At 37.7% G+C, this 14752-nt stretch overlaps 1 long non-coding RNA gene across 3 annotated transcripts; it reads left to right on the plus strand.

The window, feature by feature from the left end:
* The first annotated feature begins 344 nt into the window (after window positions 1–344).
* Window positions 345–13211, plus strand: LOC129881660 (uncharacterized). Of its 3 annotated transcripts, none has more exons than XR_008765666.1 (4): window positions 345–439; window positions 1897–1950; window positions 8384–8462; window positions 12930–13211. It is a non-coding gene; the product is annotated as an uncharacterized LOC129881660 (long non-coding RNA). The 3 variants fall into 3 exon arrangements; XR_008765665.1 differs by having other exon boundaries at window positions 8384–8451; XR_008765664.1 differs by lacking the exon at window positions 12930–13211 and having other exon boundaries at window positions 8384–8572.
* Window positions 13212–14752: the final 1541 nt, after the last annotated feature.

Below are 14752 nucleotides of genomic sequence, written 5' to 3' on the forward strand. Positions count from 1 at the left end.
TTCTCAGATAACATGTCTAGCGGATGAATCCCAAAGTGTTTATAGCACAGAAGAGATGGACATTGAAACATTTCTTCAACAATTCAAGAACCAAATTGAAGAATCTTGTAGTTTAGACAAGCTAAAAGGAACCAAACAAGGAGATAAAGTGAAAATTTGATGAAAAGACAATAACTTTTATAAAAGTTAAATTGTTATTTATTTTTATAAAGTAATGGACCTCGATGTCGGATTAATAATGTAATATGACGGAAGCCCTTACTTCAAGTATTTAGATTTTTCTTCAGTTCCTTTCTATATAAGGATTTATTTTCTTAAGTGAAAGGTAGGCTTTAGACAACCTCTATTTTATAATTTCTTTTGCAGTACCACTCGAATATAAATAAAATTATGGCTGCTTTCTAATTTTGGAGCTACTGCTAGGAGTTTTCTAATTAAGGTATTTCTGTTTTAATATTATTTCAAATTTTTAATTTTTTATAGGACCAAATGATGGGCTAAACATTGTGTCTGACTAACAACAACCTAAACTATTATAACGTGGTAAAAAGGGACTGTTCCGATATTTCTAAGATCGAGTTGATGTAGTTTAGGAGGGGGAAAGATCTTAGCTTTGTTTGGTGTTCCTATAAAGGCCCATGTTAGCCATGAAGGAGGCGTTGTTAGGGCTATGATAGAACCATAAAAGATCTTTCTGTCTTTGAACTGCATGATTCGTAAGCGAATCTTTAATTACATTGAAGCAACTATGAGTAGTCTTTTTAAAATATATTGAAGGTATTAATCCTTCTTCATGCAATTTAAATCAGTTCCACTATCAATAAGAGTAGTAAAATCTCTTTTTAAATTATAATCAATAAAAAAATTGATTTTTGCCAAAGGCTTATGAGCTGTAATAGGCTCAATAGCTTCAAGGAATAATTCCTTATCATCAGTAGAAATATTAGAGATATTTGAAAAATCATTTTCAATCATAGCTTGTTTTTCGTGATGATTATCATCTTTCTTTTCTATATGAGTAATTCTCTCATCAAAAATCATATTAACATTGAGTGTATATTTATTCATGAAATTCTAATCCTTGAATTATAGTTTATGTTTTTTCCTCACATGAACCCCATTAGCTAAGAATTTTGAAGTGTCTGCATTACTATTCACTATGCATGATTTCAAGAACATAAGTAAGATCAAGTATTTTGTATTATTATTAGTTGAAAGAGTCTTAAGTGAACTGAAGGATTCCAAATGCCTTATTTTTATTGAGGAAAAGATGTCTATTTTAAAGAAAACATAAATAGTTTGAAGAGCAGTTTCAGTTAGTTAAGTAAAGTTCAGTATAGCTTCAGTAAAGTTTTTTTGAGCTTTGACTCATCACAGACAATATTACTATTATGAGAGCTATTGTATTATTTTGGGGAATAGTATCAAGCACTAATTTAGGTATGAGTTTAGATAACTCAAACTCCATGACATGCGCCGCCAACGTAGATATAATTGTACTGTTGATTAGGGCGACTCTTCACTTGCCTCTGAGAAGTCCAATTAGATGGGTCCATAAGTTAAATTGTGCCCCTTACCCCTGTCAAGGTATTGGATGGCTCTGGCAACATAAGCAGTACATTGTATCATCACAAGGCTCATAGTGATGATTGTCTGTTAGAGAAACTCCCCAAGAAGTAAAGTTATTATTTTTAGATTATATGTATATTTGCGTTTTCTCAGTTGTGAAGTTTTACATGTTCCATTTTTTACATGCATGCTTTACATTTTAGTCAAGTTATTATTATCAGTACTTCTTTTCAGTTCAATCATTATTTTTATTCTGCTATATTACATACCATGCATTTCATGTGCTAATATTTTTCGATACTGCATGATTTTACGATGCAAACACAGGTACTCAGGATCATCAACACACGCTCTATTGAGATCATGCTTCATCAACTTTTGGTGAGACCTCCTTTCTTTTGGAGGAATCCTTTATAGTAATTTTTTTGGTATTAGTAGTTTCTTTTGGAGTGGTCATGGGATTTTCCGACACCTATTCATATTTATTAGAGGCTTCATAGATAGAGTAGAATCAGTTCAGTCTTTCCAAATTTTATTTTAAACATTTACTTCATATTATGTTAAGATATTGCAGACATATGCATGAGTTTACATTTAAGTGTTTTAAATTCTCACTTTTTAAAGCTTTGCTATTGAGTTTAGTCTTCGTCTTAGTAGTTAACTAGGCCAAGGATTTGCTTGGGACCAATAATAATTTCATAGTGTCGGTCAAACCTAGGAGTAGACTGCAAAATGACAAACTTGGTATCAAAGCTCAGAGTTCAAATATTCTAAGATGTCTATGAGGTCGTGTCTAATAGAGTCATCCTTATTGGTGTCAAACACACCACATCTATAATGGAGAGGCTACAAGACGTTAGAAATTATTTCACTTCTTTCATACTCTAGTTCGTGCGATAGAGTTTGACTCTATGAAAGTGACTTCTAATTCATGCATTCGTGTGTTACTGATCATTCCTCTAAGAAGAGACGTCGATTGCCCGATACAAACTAGGAACACAAGACGTCTCTCTATGCAAGATGAAAACCAAGAAGAGCCGCAAGTTCCCGTCAGTCCAAGGGGTCTAGTAGTACCTTTTGAGTAGCCACCTCAGGCTGAACTTACTAATGCAGAGTTTTGCAATGCCATCCAAATGTTGGCTCAGTCTATGACTGCACAGTTTAACTAACAAGGAGCAGTCCGATGGGATTCTCCAGACACTTTAAGGATTCATGAGTTTTTAAGGTTGAATCCACTCAAGTTTACTGGGTCTACACTCATGAGGATCCAGAGAACTTTGTGGATGAGATTCAAAAGGTATTTCAGGTTATACATGTTGCTGATGCAGAGTGTGTTGAGTTGGCTACATGTCAGCTCAAGTATGTGGTAAGGATATGGTACCACTAGTGAAAGAAGAATAGGGGAGAAGATGCACCATTCTTGTAACTATCTGAACCGTCGCTATCTAGAAAGGGCAAAATTTTGGAGAAGTAACTCGATCTTGTGTAGTACCATACTGCCATATAGGGAATAATCCCACCACAGCGGCGTCGCCATAACAAGATGGGAGCCGCCATTGTGGGATTGTCAGGAACAAAATTAAAAGACGTGAATTCTTATTTTCTCCTTGTTCCCTTAAGTACCAAAATAGATGAGGGTCACCCTATAAACCCTCAAAAAGCTTCTCTAGGCTTGGAAGAGATGGAGAAAGAGATTTCTAGCGCAAGGAAGGCTACAACCCATGAATTTTAGGCTTACCTCCATCGTTGTGCAAAAGTCAAGAGCAGAGCTATTATCCTTCAATAACTGTGTGGCGCCTAGGTAGGCTAGGTTTTCTTAATTGAGAAGTTATAAACTTGTTCCCACCGCTTAATATAATGTAAATTGATAGGAGATTTCATGTTTAGGCCTGTGCTCATGGAGTTTGGATGACAGTAAGTGCTATTCTTGTATTTAGGGTTGGTATGTGTACTATGTGGATGGACCTATTCGGTGACTTAGGTGTAAATGATGGTTTACTTTCCCGTACGTGTTATGTATCCTGTTAACTATATCATTAGTATTGCTTGCATGTATGTGAATAGGGAAAGATGGAATAAACCTAATGAAATGACTATTCAGGACCAATTATATGCAATACACTTGTTACTTGATTATGCAAGTGTGAACTATTCATTGTTAATTGTGATTGTAATTGTGGTTATTGGATTAGGTACCACGCCGGTACATATTGAATTAGGTACCATGCTAGTACATATTGGATTGGATACCACGATGGTATATATTGATTCGGGTACCACGCTGGTATATATTGGATTGAGTACCATACTGGTATAATTGGGTACCATTCCAGTACATATTGGAATGGGTGTCACATCGACACACTAACTACCGAAATAAGTATCACATCAAAACACTAACAATTTAGGTGTGGGTTCCATGAGGGACATTATTGAATGATTATTTGTGAATGAATATGACAATTTTCATTAAGAGGAATTCGAGATTCCAAGTTGCCAGAATTGACAATTTTCTTCAAGTTGAGCTACTAAATTCCTCAAAAATGCTGGTGGAATCTATTTGAACCTATCTTCTTGGTATTGGTCTTTGTTTTTGCCATTTCTCTGTGTCATCAAGAGCTTCATTCTTTTGGTCAAAAGGGAAGAATATCAGGTTTGAAGTTTTTGATTGAAGCTTAAATCAGTTCATATGAATCTTCAAATTATCGCCTTGCACATAAAGTGTTTGATGAAAATCCTCAGAGAGTTTTTTTGAATAATCACTTGCTATTTGAGTATTCCCATAACGTTTACTTTTCACTTCCAGTATTTTCTGGTGGCAACCAGGTTTATTTCAACTGGAGTTGGTACCTCCGATTTCCATATCTTTCCATATCTATTTTTTGCTCATACAGTTGGGTAGTGATGGTAGACTAGGGTCATTTTCTCACTCAGGGATGGGGACGGGGACAGGAATGAGGGTAAGGAGGGGTAAGTGGGTCAAAAAAACATCTAGACTGAGAGTAGGTTCTTGGAACATCGGGGTATTAATGGGAAAATCCATAGAGCTAGTTAAGATTCTAAAGAAGAGGAAGATTAACATAGCTTGTGTCGAAGAGATCAAATGGGTAGGTTCTAAAGCTAAGGAGGTAGACGGGTATAAACTTTGGCTCTCTGGTAGATCAAAGTATAGGAATGGGGTAGGTATTTTAGTAGACAATAATTTAAGGGATCAGGTGGTGGAGGTTAGGAGAGTCATTGATAGGATAATGTCAATTAAGGTGGTTGTTGAAGCGATCACGTTGAACATTATTAGTGCTTATGCTTCCCAAGCAGACTTAGGCGAGGAGGATAAGAGACGCTTTTAGGAGGATTTGGATGAGTTAGTGGGAGGCATACTGCCTACTGAGAAGCTTTTTGTGGGAGGGGATTTCAGTGGTTACATCGAGTCTATTTTGGGAGGGTATGATGATGTGCATGAAGGCTTTGGCTTCGGGGATAAAAATAGAGGAAGAGTTTCACTTTTGGATTTCGCAAGAGCTTTTGGATTGATGATAGACAATTCGAGTTTCCCAAAAAAAGAGGACAACTTGGTAACCTTCCGTAGTTTAGTGGCTAAGACTCAGATAAATTTTTTACTCCTTAGAAAGGATAATAAAGGTTTGTGCAAAGACTGTAAGGTCATTCCGATCGACAACCTTATGACCCAATATAAGCTCTTGGTGATGGATTTACGGATCAAGATAATAAGGAAGAAGAGGGTCAGGGATGACTGACCTAGGATCAGATAGAGGAGTTTGACCAAGGCTAGTGCCTTGAGATGGGAGAGAAATTAAAAGATATGAGGGTCTGGGATAGTAGTGGAGATGCAAATAGTATGTGGGATAGGACGACTAGTTGTATTAGGGTTGTAACAAGGGAAGTGTTGGGAGTTTCGTCAGGTAGTTGTGGTCGGCATAGAGGGGACTAGTGGTGGAATAGAGAAGTGAAAGGGAAGGTGGAAGCAAAGAAGATGGCGTATGCAAAGTTGATAAAAAGCAAGGATGAGGTAGAGAAGTGGATGAATAAGGAACTTTATAAGATAGCGAGGAAGGAGGCAAAGTCGGCGGTTTTGATGGTAAAAATAACAGCTTTTGAATGCTTTTATGTTGAACTAGAAGAGAAAGGCAGGGAAAGGAAATTATTCAGGCTAGCCAGGGCGCGGGAGAGAAGGGCATGCGATATGGATCAAATGAAGTGCATTAAGTACGAGCATGGAAAAATATTGATAGAGGACACCCTCATTAAACAGTGATGATAGTCATACTTCCATAAACTCTTGAATGAAGAAGGGGACAGAGAGATTGTGTTGGGAGATTTGGGACATATAGGGAGGCATCATGATTTTGGGTGTTGTAGGAGTCTTACGGTCAAAGAGGTTAAGGAAGCTGTGCGTAGGATGCATTGGGAAAGAGAGACTGGACCTGACGAGATTCTTGGAGAATTTTGGAAGAGCGCAAGCTCGGTAGGTTTGGAGTGGCTGATTAGGTTATTTAATGTTATCTTTAAGATGGCAACAATGCCCAAAGAATGGAGGTCGAGCGTAATGATTCCTCTATACAAAAACAAGGGGGATATCTAGAGCTGCAACAACTATAGATGTATCAAGCTTCTAAGCCATATTATGAAAGTATGGGAAAGAGTGGTGGAGATGAGGGCGAGGAGAGGCGTATCTATTTCAGAGAACTAGTTCGGATTTATGCTGGGACGCTTAACTACAAAAGCTATCCATCTTATGAGGAGAATGGTGGAGCAGTATAGGGAGAGAAAGAGGGACTTGCATATGGTATTCATCGACCTAAAAAAGTCTTACGATAAAGTTCCATAAGAGATACTATGGAGATGTTTGGAGGCTAAAGGTGTACCTTTGGCGTACATTAGGGTGATTAAGGACATTTATTAGGGTGCCAAAACCAGGGTAAGGATAGTAGGAGGGGACTCAGAGCACTTTCCAATTGTGATTGGGTTGCATCAACGATTAGCTCTTAGTCTATTTTTATTTAGCTTAGTGATGGATGGATTGAAGCGACAAATTCAAGGTGATGTGTCATGGTGTATGCTTTTCGCGGATGATATAGTCCTGATTGATGAGACTCGTGGCGGAGTTAATACTAAGCTGGAGGATTGGAGACATACCTTAGAGTCTAAAGGGTTTAAGCTGAGTAGGACCAAGATGGAGTACTTAGAGTGCAAGTTCAATTAGACACCTCAGTAGGTTGGCACGGAAGTTAGGCTTGGTGACCAGGCCATCCAAAAGAAAAGTAGTTTCAAGTACCTTGGGTCTATCATGCAAGGCAGCGGGAAGATTGATGATGATGTCATATATTGTATTGGGGCAGGGTGGATGAAATGGATGCTCGCTTCCCATATGCTATATGATAAGAAGGTGCCACCACAACTTAAGGCACATTCTACAAAGTGGTTGTTAGATCGGCTATATTATATGAGGTGGAGTGTTGTCCAGTTAATATCTCTCACGTTTAAAAGATAAAAGTTTCTGAGATGAGAATGTTGAGATGGATGTGTGGGCATACCAGGAGCAACATGATTAGAAATGAGGCTATTCATAATAAGGTAGGAGTGGTCTCGGTGGAAGACAAGATGAGGGAAATACGACTAAGATGGTTTGAGCATGTGAAGAAAAGAGACCCAGATGCCCCAGTGCGGAGGTGTGAGAGGTTGGCCATAGATGGTTTCAGAAGAGGTAGGGGTAGGCCGAAGAAATATTGGGGAGAGGTGATTAGATAAGACATGGAGCAGTTATATCTTATCGAGGACATGACCTTAGATAGGAGGGTGTAAAGGACTCGTATTAGGGTAGAAGGCTAGTACATAGTCTTGTTATTCTTCCGTATTAGTAAGCGCATTAGCGCACATTAATTTCTTGTGCTCTGATTTCTATTATTATCTATTACTTTCTGTACTTTGATTACTCTATTTTATCTATGTCGCTTTTATTATTTGCTTTCCCATATCACTTTGAACTTCTTAGCCTTATCTAACCTCTTTTTATGCTTTTATTGAGCCGAAGGTCTCTCGAAAACAACCTTCCCACCTTTGTAGGAGTAAGGTCTGTGTACATTTTACCTCCCCAGACCCCACGTTATGGGATTTCACTGGGTTATTATTGTTGTTGAATATGATTACATGCGTGATGACTTTTGTATTTCTAATTGACATAATTGTATCTAACCATGCTTATCCTATGTAATAATTGTTGTAAAAGGATTAGAAGTCCAAATGTTACCAGTTTTATAATTATGGTGGTGTTATCTGTGTTACTATATTGTGGTTGTTAGATGTATCCTGTATCCCAGGTATGAGAATGTTCAAGAGTATGAAGTAGAGTGGTCGGTATGGTGATGAGGTGAATAGGTTATGCTTTCTGAAGGGAGTTTAGGTCCAGGGTGTTTAATGAAATTGCACTATGGAATACTATATTTTCAAGTTTCGGATGGTTGTAGTGGGAACTTGTATGAGTGTAGTAAGTGAGTTAGATGGATTTTGAGGTGATGTGTAGTTGGAAACTCCTCTATGTATGATAGAGGGATAGGCCTTGATCTGTATTAGAGTTGACAGTGGACCAAATAGAAGACTGATATCATGATACATACTAGTGGTGATCCAGGCAAGTAGGGTGATCAGAGTGTGTGTATAAAGGTTGGCTCAGGGTATCTGTTTTAGCATGTTCTTCTTCTGGTTGATTTCTTATATTAAGTAGTGTTCATTGGGTTGACCGATATTGCCTATCAGTGCGTGTTGTTTGTAGTGATACTACTCTTGCTTCTGATTGCAGGGTCAGTGATGTTCCATAGGTGAAGACGAAGATGATTCTTCAACAGCTTCTACTCTTCCTTCATTGTGGTGGGAGCTATGTAATTATTTTATTTCATACACTATATCTTCAGAAGCTATTGTACTTGTTTAGACTAGATGCCTTGGGGGTATTAATTATTTTTGAAATTTAAACCTTGATTTTGTTTTAAACTCAGTAATTGGTAATTGCATGATCTCTCAGTATTATTTCTTAATCCTTTACTTTTTCACTTAATTTAATTATTTAGAAATGAAGGGTTCTCCTACTTAGATTTTAGAGTAGGTGCCCGCACGACCCAGTGAGTTGGGTCGTAGGAAATTAGTATCAAAGCCCAGGTTATCGTCTCCCAATGCAAGAGAAAATACGGAATAGACTCCTGCAAATTGGTGTATTGATGTCCACACCTAATCTTTGGAAGGTTATGAAGTATTTTAGGAAGTCGTTCTATTTTTTCTCTCTTTTTGTATGGTTTTTTTTCTTGTGGTATGGGTATAGTCTGATTGGTATCTCAACAAAGTAAACAGACATTGTTGTCGCAACTGAAGGAACGCAAGCAAGGAAAATTGGAATCGATAAGGTTGCAATTGGTATCTAAGCTTAAGAGCTGCGTAACACATGGATTATCGGCTAATGGTCATCCATGAAGCAACTCGATTCAATAATCTTGACTTGTTTGAGTAGTGTAATGTGATCTTTTGATTTTGTGCATAGTGTTGCCTGCCGAACTGACAATGTGTGGAGTGTACTTACATGAATAATATAATACGTGAAGTTTTCTTGTATGGATAATATAATGTGTTGTGTTTTTTTATGTTTCCTGAATAACTACCTATGTATGAAATGTACTTGCCAGAATATTTGGAATCACAAAAAGGTATAATTGCTTGTGTCTCTGCGAACTTGTGGATAAAAACAAAGTTGTGACTAGTGGTGAGCAATGGTCTAATTATAAACCATAATGTGGTTAATTGACATATTCTTAAGGAGTACATGTTTGTTTTTGCTAAGATAATGGGGATAAGTTCTTACGTGTAAACTAATGGGTTGGATCTTGGGGTGAACTCTGCCGAGTCTATATTGGGTGAGCTAGGATCATGTCTTATGGCCCCATCTATATTAGTAGAGTCACCTTGGATGTCATGGAGTCTATATTGTCTTTCCATTTTGGGTTTGAGACTTATTTTTTTTTACTGAGATTAGTTTTGTTGAGACTTATTTTCGCTTCTATGTTTAAGTCTTATTGCTCTATCTACCTTATGTATGCTCATGAATGATATGCTAAGAGGCTTGGTTGGAGTCCTTTGGGATTCTGATCACCGTGTCTCACCTAGGGCCTAGTTTGGATTGTGAAAAACTTGGTATCAGAGCAAAAGGTTTAAAGTGACCTAGGGAGTCTAACATGCTGCATCAAGTAGAGTCTTGTTCATCAGTGTGAAGCACACCATATCTATAAATGTGTCACAAACCATGCCTAGTACCTAGATGTGACACGGTAAATGAGACACCAGGAGGTACCTCGTCCAAGCTTCTTAGCATTCATTTAGCTTTTCATAGCTAATGACATTCAATAATAAGCGGAAGAAAAAGGGACAGTGAGACTAAGGGAAACAACATAGAATTAGGAGTCATTTACAACATCAAACATTGTCTTTGTCCAACAATACCTCTACTACTTTAGACTTGGCGGGGGCTAAGATATATTCCTAGATCACCCTCATAATAAGTGTCAAAAGTACCAAAAGATGACCATAAGTCTATGCATGTCATAAGCTAGAAAAAAGGAAAGGATATTGTACCCGAAACATGGGAACTCACCAAAGTAGTAGTCTTCAACATTTTCAACTAGCCACAGGGAGGAGAATGTGGATCAATGTCGGTCCCTACATGGTGATATCATGTAGGCAAAAGAGTATGATTTAGCACTTTGAATGTACTAAGTATGTAGTCATGCATGAACATTTAAGAAAAATTAGAGCATTTGCGTAATATGAAACATAGTGCAATGCATGCATAATCATTCATGTGAATAACCTTTAAATGTTCATTTTGTGGGAAGATGATAGTAACCGACATTTAAGACCATGCGAGCTATTACATGGAATCCAACATAACCCCCTATATTGGCACGGGGAGACTACTTGTTGGGTAGAACTCCGTCAACTTCATTCATTTCTTTAACTTTAATTTTAAGGGCTATTTGTGAATCTACTATCCTATGCCTACAAGGGCTCCTATGTTGGCACATAGTTAATGCAACATGAAACTTTACTTAAGGACCTCTTAGGTCGAGTCCCCATCTATATGCCACATTCGGTGCTAGGTCAAATTCCATGGAATATTTCATATAGTAAGAACGTAATCATTTACATAACTTTAGATCATCAAAGCATCATTGGGTACAATAGCTTATTAAAACCTTTCTTTGATTTAAATATGTGAGAATTGTCCTTATCACATAAAGAATCCATTTTGGCTAAGAAGCCCTTTCATCATCATTCAATCATTCTTTCATTTCATAAGACTCTCTTTAATCATAAATATTTTCTTTTATAAACTTTCATTTGGAGTTAAGCTTTCAATTCAAACTTCATTGAAACATAGTAAAACTAGGTGGGTTCTATTCATTCAACCTTTAAATCATTTAAAACGATGCTAGCATGCATGAGTGTAAGACCCCAGAAACGTGAAAGGTCCTAAACCAAGGAACAAAGGACGAATTCTCAGAAAATCTAGAAAATTGGCACTAAGAGTTGACCATGGAAGCTATCACGGGCTGTGGTAACCATCACAGATCGTGGTGAGCAACCATGATAGAGATTTAGAGACTCAGACTTATAAGAAAGGGAACATGATAAAGGACCATAGACTAGGTTGAGCACCATAAACTGGGAAGTCCTTCGTGGTGACCCCTACCCAAGGCCTTCAGGAAATTCACCAAGGCAAGGGCCATGGACGACCACCACGGATAGTGGAATATTTCATGGACCGTGGTGTGTTCTCGTAGTGGTCATTCTAAAGGTTTCTACAAGACCCGCATCACGGCCACCTTTTACGACCTATCGTGCCCTTAACAGACCGTGAAAGGGCTTCCTGGAGAAACTTTAGAGACCTTCCCTGCAAGCTTTCCAAAATATTTTTCCAAGTCCTTTATCATGAGACCCCACCACGGGCCATGGTGAGCACCGTGGAACGTGAAGAGTCTTTATGAAGATAGTTCTGGTCAGCTTTTAAAAGGGATATTTTAGTCTTTTCCTGTGTTTTAAATAAAATAGAGACGTTTTGAGGACTGAATTCTCTCATCTAAAGACCCTAAGCCCTCTAAAACCCTCATCCTTCACACTTAGAATCAAGACATTCAATCCACTCTTCTCAAATTCTCCCAAAAACTTCAACCCAAGCTAGGGCTTCATCTCAAGGCATCTTCAAGTCTCCATTCCTCCTCAAGTTTCATTAGGGATTTTATTTCCCCGAGGTATGTGGGTTTCATCCATGGGTTCTTCCACCCATGGAGCCCAAATAATTTTCTCAACTTGATAGTTCAAATTCTAAAAGATAAATTCTTATGGGCTTTTACATGCTGACTCTAAATGCATAGATTATGATATATTTGAAGTTTATTTACCTAGATGTATATTGACTCTCAATTTCTTAAAAAGAAGGATTTGTTAAGGTTTTTATATGAAGGCTTGAAAGTGGTTTTAAAGTGTATTTGGTGGGTTTTTAAAGATGTTTAATTTGATGCATTTCCCTCACTCTCATGCATATAAGTATTCTTTAAATGTATTTTAAGGTTATGAAATGAACTCACCTAGTTTCCTTATGTTAAAGTAAAGTTGAAATAAAAGCTTTGACTCCCAACGAAAGTTTATGAAGCAAATATTTATGTTTTAGAGAGTCATATGAAATGATTAAATAATGATGAAGGGACTTCTTAGCCAAACAAAGGATTCAATGTGATAGGACAATTCTCATATTTTAAATCAAATAAAATATTTTAATGAGCTATTCTGCCGAGTCATGTTTTGATGTCTAAAGTTATATAATTGCTTATGTTAATATGATATGTAAATGTTATTATGCGGGATTGACCTAGTACCTAATATATCATGTAGATGGGGACACTGCCTAAGGGGTCCTTAAGTAAAGTCTCATATTGCATTGACTATTCGCCAACATAGGAGCCCTTGTAAGTATTTAGACTAGTAGATCCACGATTAGCCATTAAAGTTAAAGTGAAATAACTGATTAAAGTTGACAGAGTTCTACTGTTAAGTAGTCTCCCCATGCCAACATAGGGGGTTATGTTAGATTCCATTTACTAGCTCGCATGGTCTCAAATGTTGGTTACATTCATCTTTCCACAAAATGAATATTTTAAGGTTTCGTGTGATGATTTCTCATGCATGCATTCACTTATGGATATTGCTTATAAATGTCTTACATTCTTCATTGTATAGCATGCTCACATACTTAGTACATTCAAAGTATTAACACATACTTTTGCCTACATGATATCACTATGTAGGAACCGGTGTTGCTCCGCACTCTCTTCTCCATGGCTAAGTTTTTTGTTGAAGGCTACTAACAGTTGGTGAATTCCCATATATTGGGAACAACATTCCTATCTTTCTAGCTTATGCTTTGTATAGAAAATTGAGTTACTTTTGGTACTTTTGGATGATATCTTGAGGGTGAGCTAGGGACATGTCTTAGCCTCTGCCAAGTCTTTAAAGTAGAAGGTATGGTTGGAAAATAATATGTATGATCTTCAAATGACTTGGAATCTTATTTTATATGGAATCCCTTAGTCCCATTGTCCCTTATGTTTCCACTTATTTTATTATCATTATCGATGAAAAGCTTAATGTAATGCTAAGAGATTTGGATGAGGTGCCTCTGGGTACTTCATTCACCGTGTCACATCTAATCTCTAAGTTTAGGTCGTGAAAATCTTGGTATCAGAGCTTGAGATTTTGAAATGGTCCTTAGAGTCCTATATAAGGAGTCCTATATACTGCGTCAAATATGATCTTGTTTTTGTTGTGAAGTACACCACAATTATGAATAGGAGACTATGGGATGTTTAGTAAAGTTTTCACTTCTTTCAAATTCAAGTCGTTCCTTAGAGTGTCCTAAGCTTTCCTCTAACTAACGGTCCATTTTGTGTTCTCTAGGTAGTGCCTCAAGAAAGAGCACCTCCAAGAGCAAAGTTTAAAGGTAAGGATCAAGCTCTTCTTGTTCCTGATGTCCCATGTCAAGAGAAAGGGTTAATCCATGCGGAGTTTAACAATGTCATCACATTATTGGCACAAGCTGTAGACAACCAAGGGAATCAATGTGTTCCACCTTCTCAAGTGAAAAATATGGCTTCCAGGATTTGGGATTTCCAAAGGATGAATCCGCCTGAATTCTATGGTTCTAAAATAGATGAGGATCTTATGGAGTTCATTGATGAGGTGTATCGGATTGTGTCTATCATGGGTGTGCCTATAAATGAGAAGGCCGAGCTAGTGGCCTATCAACTCAAAGGCGTGGCACGAGTTTGGTATGAATAATGGATTATTGAGAGGGATAAAGATATGAGGCTGATAGGATATGAAGAGTTCAAGGGTGCCTTCCTAGACCGCTTCTTTCCATTGGAGCTAAGAAAGGCTAAAATCCAAGAGTTCATCAACCTTCGTCAAGGGGGTATGAGTGTGAGGGAGTATACCCTCAAGTTTACTAAGTTGTCAAAGTATTCTACCTTCATAGTCTTCAACTCCCGAGCAAGAATGAGCAAGTTCAATTTTGGTGTCTCAAACTTGGTTTCCAAGAAGCGCAAAATGACCATGTTGGTTAAGGAGATGAACACCTCCCGACTAATGACCTATGTAGAGAAAATTGAAGAAGAGAAGTTGAGGAGAGGTCTAGATGGTTCAAGAAGGCTAGAGTGGATGATGGAGAGTTTAACCCTCAAAGGTCCTATTATGGTAACAATGGCAAGGGCCAAGGTGGACAACGGTATGTGGTATAAGTTTCTACTAATACTCCTCCCAAATTCAATAAGGACAAGGGTACAAATCAAATGTACCTAAGAGAGAATGTTGGTACTCAAGCTTTCCCTACATGTAAGAAGTGTAGGAGGACTCACAAAAGGGAGTTCTTAGCCAGCTCTAATGCATGCTTCAAATGTGGAAAGCGGGGTCATCATGCTCAGGATTATAGAGGTGGTGGTGTGGTATGCCTCAAGGCCAAATTTCTCATGGATAATAAGCTCAAGGAAGTTTCCAACGCATCATCATTTCTATGCTTTACATGGGAGGCAAGAGGTTGAGAAAGCACAAATATTATTACCGGTATGTTAAAGGT

The sequence above is a fragment of the Solanum dulcamara genome, chromosome 3, assembly GCF_947179165.1.
Source record: "Solanum dulcamara chromosome 3, daSolDulc1.2, whole genome shotgun sequence".
NCBI lineage: Eukaryota > Viridiplantae > Streptophyta > Magnoliopsida > Solanales > Solanaceae > Solanum > Solanum dulcamara.